Source organism: Callorhinus ursinus, unplaced genomic scaffold (assembly GCF_003265705.2).
Source record: "Callorhinus ursinus isolate GAN/ISIS: 27379988/994484 unplaced genomic scaffold, GSC_fseal_2.0 scaffold38, whole genome shotgun sequence".
NCBI classification, from domain to species: domain Eukaryota; kingdom Metazoa; phylum Chordata; class Mammalia; order Carnivora; family Otariidae; genus Callorhinus; species Callorhinus ursinus.
In genome coordinates, this window is record NW_027397100.1 from 11,312,696 (window position 1) to 11,325,371 (window position 12,676).

The window sequence follows — 12,676 nt, forward strand, 5'->3', positions numbered from 1 at the left end:
GGATACAAAACCAGAGGTAAAAAAAGGTTTTACATTCACCTATTTAAACAGATGATCAAACTGGCCAAGGAAAATAAAATGCAGCTCTACATGGTGTTTACAAGAGGACAGTTAAAATGTAAGTGCACCGGGCGCCTGGGTGGCTCAGTTGGTTAAGCGACTGCCTTTGGCTCAGGTCATGATCCTGGGGTCCTGGGATTGAGTCCCACATTGGGCTTCCCTTGCTCTGCAGGGAGCCTGCTTCTCCCTCTGCCTCTGCCTGCCACTCCCCCTGCTTGTGCTCTGTCAAAGAAATAAAATCTTTAAAATAAGAAAAACGTAAGTGCACCAACAGTAAAATGATGGGAAAAGGTATACAAGAGAAAAGCTAACCAGAAGGTGTATCGATAGCAAAATCAGACAAAATAGGCTTTAAGATAAAAGATATTATTAGAGATAAAGAGGGTGACCACAAAATGATGAAAAGTACAACTTTTAGGAAGACATAACTCTTGTAAAATATACAAGTTAGAAGTTTAAGACTGAAAATGTATAAAACGAAAGTGATAGGATACAAGGAGAAATTGCCAGATCTTTCATCACAGTGAGATTTAAGACCTCTTTCAGTAACTGATTGACCCAACAGCCAAAAAAAAGATATAGAAGATATTAATGAACCCTGATAGGACCGTGAACCCAGAACCCAATATTGTTACTTTTAAGCACACAAGAAACATTTACCAAAAAATGACCTAAAAATAGCCCCAAGATAAATCTCAAAGGTATCAAATATACCATCCATTCCATGGAGACCATATTTCTATGACCACAGACCAGAGCCAAGTAAACTCCAAATGTTTGGACGTTTAAACATCTAAAAAGCTTTTTACTCAAAGATGAAATTCTGTAGAAATGAAAACTAGATCAAAAAAATGAGAATACATATAAAAACTCATGGTAGGGGTAAGGCAACTAAAGCATCATTTGGCAGATCTATAGCTTTATTATAGTAGGTAAGAAATACAGAAAATTTACAAGCAGAGTGTTAAAGAAATTTATTTATTTATTTATTTGAGAGAGAGAGAGCACAAGCAGGGGGAACCGTAGAGGGAGAGGGAGAAGCAGGCTCCCCGCCAAGCAGGGAGCCCGATGCAGGCCCTGGCTCGATCCCAGGACCCTGAGATCATGACCTGAGCCGAAAGCAGACACACAACCATCTGAGCCACCCAGGCGCCCCAAAGAAATTTTTTAAAGATTTATTTATCAGGGGCACCTGGGTGGCTCAGTCAGTTAAGTGTCCAGCTCTTGATTTTGGCTTAGGTCATGATCTTGGGGTCATGGGATGGAGCTCCACACTGGGTGCAGAGTCTGCTTGTGATTCTCTCTCCCTCTGCCCCTCCTCCTGCTTGCACACTCTCAAATAAAATGTAAAAAAATATATATATATGATTCCTTTATTAGAGGGGCACCTGGGTGGCTCAGTTGGTTGAGCAGCTGACTCATGGTTTCAGCTCAGGTCATGATCTCAGGGTCCTGCTATTGAGCCCCATGTTGGGCTCTGCACTCAGCAGGGACTCCGCTGGAGAATCATTTTCTCTACCCCTCTCCCTACCTCCCTCCCCCCCCCCCCCCCCCGCTCATGTGCACACACACACTCTCTCAAATTAGAGAGAGTGTGGGGTGTAGGGACAGAGGGAGAGAGAGAATCTTCAGCAGACTCCCCACTGAGTGCAGAGACTTACTCCGGCTGATCTCAGGACCCCGATCATGACCTGAGCTGAAATCAAGACTGGGATGCTTAACCAACTGAGCCACCTAGGTACCCCTAAAGAATTTTTAAAAGGAGTAATAGTGTCAACCCAAAGAAAGTGGAAAGAAGATAATAATGAAGAGCAGAAATTGAAATAGAAAACAAAAACACTAGGATGGACCACAAAGTGGGATCTTTGAAGAGACCAATAAAATATTAATGTGAAAAATGGACATTAACTATCGTTTCTAGCAGAAATGATAAAAATAAGAATGTTATAGGGGCGCCTGGGTGGCTCAGTCAGTTAAGTGTCTGCCTTCGGCTCCGGTCATGATCCCAGGGTCCTGGATCAAGTCCCACATTGGGCTCCCTGCTCAGCGAGGAGCCTGCTTCTCCCTCTCCCTCTGCCTCCTCTCTGCCTACTTGTGCTCTCTCTGTCAAATAAATAAAATCGTTAAAAAAAATAAGAATGTTATAAACTTTATGCCAGTCAATTTAAAACTTAGATGAAATGGACAATTTTCTAGAAAAAGATAATTTGTCAGGACTAATTAAAAAAGAAATAGATAAATGAGTAGCCATATACCTAAAAAAAATAAATAATCCAGCTGGTTTTCTAGGTGACTTCTCCCCCGCAACCCCAAAAAACCCTGCAGCAAACATCATACTTTATGGTAAAACACCATACTATATGGTAAAATGTAAAGCATTATTCCCTTTAAAGCCAGGAACAAAATTTGGCATTTTGTCATTGAACGCATTGCGACGTTGTATCAAGGTCCCAGCTAGAGCACCAAGCCAAGAAGAAAGAAGGCACAGCCTTCTATCTATCACAGCCAGAAGATGCAGAGGAACCATGGACAATAGAATACTTCTAACTAATATGAACTAATATCATACCACGTTTTAGAGAAAGATGGGAAAAATAGGAACTCTCCACACAGCTGATGGGAGTGTAAATCTTTTCAGCCACACTAAAGAGCAATTTGGCAAAATCTACTGAAACTGAAGATGCCTGTATCCTACAGACCAGGAATTCCACTTGCTGTGTACCATATGGGCTCAAGGGAACACAGTTAAATATGTTTAATTGGAGCATTTTCATAATAGCAAAAAAACTGGGACTACCTAAATGTCCTACTGAATATCTTGGGTATTCCTTTAACAGAGCAAAACACCGTGAGAGAGAAGGGGTCAGCGAACTTTCCCTTGAAAAGGCCAGACGGTAAATATGTTTGGCTTTGCAGGCCATTTGATCCCCAGCAACTACTCAATTCTGTTGGAGTGTGGAAGCAGCCTTGGGGCCCAAATGAACATGGTTGTGTCCCAATAAAACTTTATTTGCTAAAATAGATCTGGCCTGAGGCCTTGGTTCACGGACTCTTGATCTAAAGCTGTGTCAAAATGGACAAATCTCACAAAGTTACAGGACAGTGTGGTCAGAGCTGTTAAGTGCAGCTGAAAGAACTAGGTCAGCCATGGCCTTGGGGAAGTGGTTACACCTCTCTTTTGTCTGACTAAGCCCCGGATTGAGGCTACAGTTGGGGAGGGGCCCATCCCCCAAATCCCAAGGTCTGTGCTCACTCTTCCTCTTCCCTGACCTGTCAGCAGGACTGATACCCCTTCTTCCAGTCCTCTGATTTCTCTCCCCACCGCTTCCTCCTCTCCCCCATCTCCCTCGAATCCAAAGGTCTGGTCTACTCCAGGTCTCTACTGGAACGCCTAGGAGACATCTCAAATTTAGCTTCCCCTAAATGAACCTATGCTCTTCCTCTAAAATGCGCCCCCATTGTAAACCTTCCCTGTCTCCATCCGTCATCTTTGACGCCTTTCTTTCTTTCACTACCCACACATCTGACCCATGCTCAAACCCTGCTGGCCCACATTTCAAAACAGCTCCAGATGGGCGCCTGGGTGGCTCAGTTGGCTGGGCGACTGCCTTCGGCTCAGGTCATGATCCTGGAGTCCTGGGATCGAGTCCCGCATCGGGCTCCCTGCTCAGCGGGGAGTCTGCTTCTCCCTCGGACCCTCCCCCCTCTCATGCTCTCTCTCTCTCTCTCAAATAAATAAAATCTTAAAAAAAAAAAAAAAAAAACAAGCTTTCACTCTTAAAAAAAAAAAAACAGCTCCAGAATCGGACCAGTTCTCACCACTCCCACCACAACCCCCAGGCCAGAGCCGCCATCACGGCTTGCTTGACCACTGCCAGTAGCTCCCCTCTGGTCTCCTGGCTTTGGTTATGCAAGTCTCCATCTGGTCTCACTACAATGACGGCAGCTTTCCTGTGCACACAGGAGTTGGGTCCGCGGTTTCTGTGCCCCACTCATTCAGAGCAAGAGTCAAAGCTCCAAAGTGGCCCATGAGGCCTGTGCCATCTCCCTTCTTGCTACTCCTGGGGTCTCATCTACCCTCACCCCCTTGGCTTCAGCTACACTGGCCTCCTCGCTATTCTGGGAACCCCAGACATACTTGCGCCCCAGGGCTTTTCTGTACTTGCTGTTCCCTTTGCCAGGAACATTTTTCCCCAAGATCTCTGTGTGGCTCACACTCTCATTTTTCAGGTCTCCTCAGGGAGACTTTCCTAAACGATTTTATTTACTGTTGTGGCCCACTCCAACCACTCCTATCCTCCCTCCCAATGCCTTGCTTAATTTTTTGCCAGAACAGTTATCACCTTCTAATATGCAATGTAATTTTTCTAAGCATTATGCAAGTTTTCAGGTACACGGAACACTGGAAGTCATCGTCCAGTGATCACCAATATACCCACCAGTTCTACACTTAATGCTTGTTCTATTTGCTTTATCATCTGTACATCCATCTCTCCATCTTTTTTACGCATTTCAGAATAAGTCGCAATCCAACATTCATTTATGACAAGAAGAACACTCAACAAAGTGGTTATAGAAGAAACATATGTCAACATAATAAAGGCTACATATATGACAAGCTAACACCTAACATACTCAACAGTAAAAAGTTGAAAGCTTTTCCTGTAAGATTAGGAACAAGACAAGATGAAAGCAGAGAGGGAGACAAACCATAAGAGACTCTTAAGCATAGGAAAGAAGGGTTGCTGAAGGGGAAGTGGGGGGGGATGGGGTAACTGGGTGATGGGCATGAAGGAGGGCACGTGATGGAATGAGCACTGGGTGTTCTATGCAACTGATGAATCACTGAACTCTACCTCTCAAACTAATAATACACTCTATATTAATTAATTGAATTTAAATTTAAAAAAAGGAAACCCCCCCAAAAAAAGATCAGGAATAAGACAAAGATGGCCACTTTTACCACTTTCATTCAACACCATCTTGGAAGTTCTAGCCAGAGCAATTATGCAAGAAATAAAAGGCATCTAAATCAGAAAGGAAGAAGTAAAACTGTCACTATCTGCAGATGACAGGATATTATTTTTTAAAAGAGTTTATTTATTTACTGACAGAGAGAGAGAGAGCACAAGCAGGGGGAGAAGCAAGCAGAGGGAGAGGGAGAAGCAGACTCCCCACTAAGCAGGGAGCCCAATGTGGGGCTCGATCTCAGGACCTGGGATCATGACCTGAGCTGAAGGCAGATGCTTAACTGACTGAGCCACCCAGGCATCCCTGATGACAGGGTATTATATATATAGAAAGCCCCAAAGACTCTACCAAAAAACTGTTAGAACTCATAAATTCAGTAAAGTTGCAAGACACAAAATCAATATATAAAAATCTGTTGTGTTTCGGGGCACCTGGGTGGCTCACTCAGTTAAGCGTCTGCCTTCAGTTCAGGTCATGATCCCAGCATCCTGGGATTGAGCCCTGCATCGGGCTCCCTGCTCCACGGGAAGCCTTCTTCTCCCTCTCCCACTCCCCTGCTTGTGTTCCCTCTCTCACTGTGTCTCTCTCGGTCAAATAAATAAAATCTTTAAAAAAAATCTGTTGTGTTTCTATATGCTAATAATGAACTATAAGAGAAATCAAGAAAACAATCCCATTTAAAATTGCATCAAAAAAGAAAAAAATATGTAGGAATAAATTTAACAAAGGAGGTGAAAGACTTGTATACTAAAAACCATAGGACATTGATGAAAGAAATCGAAGACATGAATAAATGGATATTCTGTACTCATGGATTAGAAAAATTAGTATTAAAAAGGTCTCTATACACAAAGCAATCTACAGATTGAATGCAATCCCTGTTAAAATTCCAATGGCATTTTTCACAGAAATAGAACAAACAATCCTAAGATTTGTATAGAACCACAAAAGATCCTGAATAGCCAAAGCAATCTTGAGAAAGAAGAACAAAGCTGGAGGCATCACACTTCCTGATTTCTTTTTTTTTTTTTTACACTTCCTGATTTCAAACTATATTACAAAGCTACAGTAATCAAAACAGTATGGTATTGGCATTCAAAACACATAGATCAGTGGAGTAGAACAGAGATCCCAGAAATAAGCCCATGCAAATATGGTTAATTTGTAACAAAGAAGCCAAGAATACACAATGGAGGAAAGGACAGTCTCTTTAGTAAATGATAATGGGAAAACTGGACCACTACTTATACTGCAATGAAAACTAATTCAAAATGGATTGGGATGCCTGGGTGGCTCAGTCGGTTGAGCATCTGCCTTTGGCTCAGGTCGTGGTCCCGGGGTCTTGGGATCGAGTCCCGCATCGGGCTCCTTGCTCGGCGGGGAGCCTGCTTCTCCCTCTGCTGCTCTTCCTGCTTGTGCTCTCTCTCGCTATGTCAAATAAATAAATAAAATCTTAAAAAAATTAAAAACAACAACAACAAAAACAAAATGGATTAAAGATTTGAACGTAAGACCTGAAACCATAAAACTATAAGAAAGCATAAGTAGTAAGCTCCTTGACACTGGTCTTGGTGACGATTTTGGGATTTGATACCAAAAGCAAAGGCAACAAAAGCAAAAATAAACAAGTGGGACTGTATCAAGCTAAAGAGCTTCTACACAGCAAAGGAACCATCAACACAATAAAAAGACTACTACCAAATAGAAAATATTTGCAGGACACCTGGGTGGCTCAGTCGTTAAACGTCTGCCTTTGGCTCAGGTCATGATCCCAGGGTCCTGGGATCAAGCCCCACATCGGGCTCCCTGCTCCGCGGGAGTCTGCTTCTCCCTCTGCTCCTACCCCTGCTTGTGTTCTCTCTCACAAATAAAAAAATTTTTTAAAAAAAGAAAATATTTGCAAGTCATATATTTGATAAGGGGCTAATATTCAAAGTATATAAAGAACTCATACAACTCAATAGCAAAAAAACCAAAAACCCCAATCTGATTAAAAAATCATCAGAGGATGTGAATAGACACTTTTCCAAAGAAGATATACAGAAGGCCAATAGACACATGATAAGGGGCTAATATTCAAAGTATATAAAGAACTCATACAACTCAATAGCAAAAAAACCAAAAACCCCAATCTGATTAAAAAATCATCAGAGGATGTGAATAGACACTTTTCCAAAGAAGATATACAAAAGGCCAATAGACACATGACCACTACATGAAAAGATGCTCATCACTAATCAGCAGGGAAATGCAAATCAAAACCACAATGAGATACCACCTCACACCTGACTACCTATCATCAATATAAGAAACAAGTGTTGGCAAGGATGTGGAGAAAAGGGAACACTCGTGTACTATTCGTGGGAAGGTAAATTTGTGCAGCCACTGTGGAAAACAGTATGGAGTTTTCTCAAAAATTAAAAATAGGAATCTAGCAATTCCACCTCTGAGTGTTTATCTGAAGGAAACAAGATCTCTAGAAAAGAAACAACCCTATGTTTATTGCAGCATTATTTACAATAGCCAAGATATGGAAACAACCTAAGTGTCCATTGATAGATGAATAAAGAAAATGTGGGGCGCCTGGGTGGCTTAGTTGGTTAAGCGACTGCCTTCGGCTCAGGTCATGATCCTGGAGTCCCGGGATCGAGTCCCGCATCGGGCTCCCTGCTCAGCGGGGAGTCTGCTTCTTCCTCTGACCCTCTTCCCTCTCGTGCTCTCTATCTCTCATTCTCTCTCTAATAAATAAATAAAATCTTTAAAAAAAAAAAAGAAAGAAAATGTGGCACACACACACAGGAATATTAATCCATAAAAAAGAATGGAATCTTGCCATTTGTGACAACATTGATGGAACATGATCTCACTGATATGTGAAATCTAAAAAAAACAAACAAGCTCATAGATAGAGAACAGATTAATGGTTGCCATAGGCTGGGAAGTAGGGCGGGGCAAAAGAAGTGAAAGGGGTCAAAAGGCACACACTTTCAGTTATAAGTGTCAAGGGGGTGCCACCTGGGTGGCTCAGTTGGTTGGGCGTCTGATTCTTGATTTCAGCTCAGGTCATGATCTCCAGGTCGTGAGATCGAGCCCCATCTCAGTGGGGCAGTGGGGAGGAAGTCAAGGGGATGTAATGTACAGCATGGTGACTAGGATTAGTAATGTATATTTGTGTATATTTGAAAGTTGCTAAAGAGTAGATCTTAAAAGTTCCCATCACAAGAAAAAAATTTTTGTAACTATGTATGCTAATAGTTGTTAACCAAACTTACGGTGATCATCTCATAATATATACAAATGTTCAATCATTATGTTGTACACCAAAAGGTAATATGTTATATGTCAATTATGTCTCAATAGAAAAAAGGGAAAAAAACCAGTAAGTTACAGACATCAGTTCACTTTATCTCTAAACCCTTCACATCCATATCAATGTGTGGTTTTGGTTTTTTTTTTTTTTTTCATTACAGGGAGAAAATTTACATACAACTAAGCACAGATTTTAAGTGTGTGTTTGAGGCATTTTGGCATCTGTGCAACCCAAACTCCTGCAAAGATATAGAACACTACCATCACCTTTTTAGAAAGTTCCCTCTGGCCCCTTCTCAGTCCATTTCCACACTCACCTCCAGACGCAACCACCGTTTGGAGTTTTTCACCATAGATTAGTCTGAGCCGGTCTAGAACTTCATAGAAACATAACAATACAGTACACGCTTTTGTATCTGGCTTCTTTACCTCAGTATAAACATTTTGAGGTTCACGTTGTTGCAAATACCAGTAGACCATTTCTTTATATTGCCGAGTAGTTTCCATTGTATGGATGCACCAGTTTGGTTATCCATTCTCCTACCAGTGGAGACCTGGACTGTCCAGCTTTTGGTGATTGTAATAAAGATAATATGAACATACCTATAACAGTCTGTGTGTGGACATACTCATTTTATTTCACTTGGACAAATATCTAGGAGTGGAATTGCTGGTTTATGGGGTAGGTGTGTGTTTGGTTTTATAAGAAGTTACCAGATCTTTTTCTTTTTCCTTTTTTTAAGATTTTATTTATTTGACAGAGTTAGCGAGAGCAGGGACACAAGCAGGGGGAGTGGGAGAGGGAGAAGCAGGCTTCTCGCGGAGCAGGGAGCCCGGTGCGGGGCTCAATCCCAGGACCCTGGGATCATGACCTGAGCCGAAGGCAGACGCTTAACAACTGAGCCACCCAGGCGCCCCTCCAGATCTTTTTCTAAAGTAGTGGCTTCATTTTAGATTCCTATCAACATTATATGGGAGTTGTAGTAGCTCTGTATCTTTGCCAACATTTGGTGTTGCCAGTTGTTCTAATTTTAGCCACTCTGGTGGGTGTGCAGTGGTATCTCATTGTGGGTCTACATTTAATATGGCATATAATTATTACAAAAATGATTTTATTTCTCCCTCCTACTAACTTTCAAGACCCTTAAGGGCAGCATTTACTGTGTGTTTGGTTCCTGCCCTATCCCCTCTGTCTGTTCCTTTACACAGTGGCAGAAAGATGTGGGTCCAAAGTAGCTTTACCTCTTACTGGAAAACTTTGAGCACATTCTTTCCCCCTGGAGCCTCAATTTCGTCACCCGGAGACGCTCACAGAACCTACCTCTGAGGTCAAGGATCTGTATCAGTGTGTGACCAGGAGGGCATGGGGCTCTGGGGAAACAGGGCCGGGAATCAGATGGACCAACTTTAGTACCCAGTGCTGCGGTATCTTACTTAAGGCAATGAACTCACTTATAAAATGGGCCTCACTTTGGGAGGACCCGGGAGGACGGAGGTCTGAGTCAGGGTCATTATCTCCGAGTGAGGATTGGTTGTTCCTGTTTACAGACTCTAAGTGGAATTTTCCAAAGACTGGAGGGAATGCAACCCGCCCAGGGGTCCCCAGACCTCTGGCTGGGGCTGCCCTACCCTCACTCCTCGAAGTCTCTCTGGCTTCACTGGGAAGTATAGGCCATGACCACCAGCCCCACTGCCCGCATGGGGCCTCGCTCCCTCCGACCCCTCCTTTCCCTCTAGCCGGGGGCGTGCTCAGCTCTCACCCTCCGTCCCTCCCTGAATGCTGGGGCCGGCGTCGCTCCTCCCCACCCTCCCCTCCTCTGTCCTCACCCCCCCGCCCTCCCATACACTGGCCTTCAGAGCTGGCCAGTCCCCTGGAGAGGTTGCCTCCCATCGGCCTTTCCAGGCTCTGGCTGCACCCAGGAGATCTCATCCTGCCATGGCCCTCATCTCTCCTCAGCCCGCTCAAGTCATCCTGGGTCACGTTCCCGTTCACACCCATCAGTGCCTTCAACGTGACAGCGGCTCCCAGATCCCTACTTCCAGCCCTGATTTTCCCCCAGGGCCTCAGGTCTGGGTCCTGCCTCCTGAGCAAAGGTTGCCTCAGGATGTTGAGGCTTCTCAGCTTCAACACGTCCGAGAGCAGCCACCATCTTCCCCAGGACCCGCGCCCCCTGCTTACCCCCACCTGCCCTCACAGCCCATCACCCCGGCCTGACCGGGTCTCAGCCCGGGCTCTCCCCTTCAGTCACCGATCCAGTCACTCTCTGAATCCTCCCAGACCCCTCTGTCCCGTCCCGACCCTCCCCGCTGTCACTCCGCCAGGTCAGCGTGGCCCCCCACTTCGCGGGTCTCAGCCTCGACCGCACACTTCCCCACCGGCCTTGGAACACCACCCCCCGGTGGTGGTGGAGAGATCACTCCCTCCTGCGGGCTCACGCTCCACAGCCCACCCCAATTACCATTTCCCACAGCCCGGAACTCCCCCATTCTGCTGAACACCCCAGTCCTGGTGGAAGCCCCCGAGAGCGCGCAGCACCGCCGCGCCCCTGCGGACGCGACACTGTTGACCGCAGCACCGCTCGGCTGGGCCCTGCCCAACCAGCCCGCCACGCTGCCCCGGGCGGCTCCGGCCCTCCGCCCTCGCGGCCCCCTGCGCCCTCGCCCTCGCCCTGCCTCCTCTCGGGGGGCCGTGCACTAGCTGCCCCCGTTCTTGCCTAAGCCAGCCCTCCCCCGGGGCCCTGGGGCCACCCTTCTCCCGGAGGCCCCTCCGCGTCCCTCACCAGCAAACAGACCTGTTCTGGGAACTCACACACCCCTCCTCCGCTCCCTTCCCACCCCACTGCTATGACCACTCTCTCCTTGAAGTTCCTTCTCTCGGCTTCTGTGGGGAGACTGCGGACTGTTGCCCCCCACCCCAACACACACACACAGCTATGGCGCTTCTCCCCCCTTGGAACAGAACCCCGAATGTCTCGTAGGGCAGCCGCACACCCAGCCCAATTTCCCAGCTTCCGCTGCAGTTAAGAGTGACAAGATGACAAAACTTTTGTCCATAAAACATAAGTGTTGCGGGACAAGATCATCCTACCGGACATGGTGGGCGTCTACAACAGCAAGACCTTCGACCAGGTGGGACTCAGGCCCGAGATGACCGGTGGCCACCTACAGTCCTGTGAAGCACGCTGGCCTGGCCTGGGGGCCATCCCTTCCTCCTGCTTCAAAACCCTCAAGTAGCCTGCTTGGTTGTTGTAAGGGCATAGAGTGCTCTTGGGGGGGGCGGGGGGAGGGTGGAAAGTGCTATGTGGGGGCTTCTGGGAACTCTCCTTAAAGGGAAAGAGTACATCCTTGTGTACCCCATCCTCCCTCAGCTGCCTGAAACTTGAGTGTAATGGCTGGGGCTCTAGCAGCTATCTTGGATCACAAGGACAAAGGTTATACATACCCTGGGGATGGTGGAGCTGAAAGCTGAAAAGAGCCTGGGTCCCTGACGACTTTGTGGAGTCACCATTCCAACCCTGGACTACTGACTAGATAAATTTTTATCTTGTTTAAGCCACAGTTATTTTGAGTTTTCTGCAGCTGAACTAAATCCTAATTGAAAGAGCTTTTGTCTCAAATGAGTCTCCTAGCCTCCCTCCCTTCTCATTCTCTGCTAGTGTCTGCTCCTGGAGCAGACCTCCAGAGGTGAAGTATCCCTGGTGATGCCTTCAGACCCTTCCTCTCTCCTTTCGCTCCCTCTTTCACTCTGGTGAATTCACGTAAAGCCCTTGGCTTTAATCACAGGCTTACGGTCCCAAGTCTGTATGTCCAGCACAGAATTGTGTATTCAACAGTGTGTGCAACATATCAGACACACTGATATCTAATAGGCCCAGATTAAGTAGGCCATTTCAAAATTGTTCTCGGCCCCTCCAAAATTGCTCCCCATCTCAATGAGTGGCAGCACCTGGTTGCTCAAGCAAGCACCTAGGAGTCCCCTGGAGGTCTCATTCCTTCCCTCCCACCAGTTCAGCAAGTTCTGATGCTCTCCTTGGGAATCCCCCTCCTACACCTGCCCCCAGCAAGGACCCCAAGTTAATCCTCTCACCCAGGCCACCATCATTGCTCACCTGGCTGACTGGGCTCCGGTTTCCACTCAGGTCCTGCATTCTCCACAGAGCCACCAGAATGCAAAATATGTGTACACTTTTATTTTATTAATATTTTATTTATTTATGTGACAGAGAGAGACACAGCGAGAGAGGGAACACAAGCAGGGGGAGTGGGAGAGGGAGAAGCAGGCTTCCCGCCGAGCAGGGAGCCTGATGTGGGGCTCGATCCCAGGAACCTGGGATCA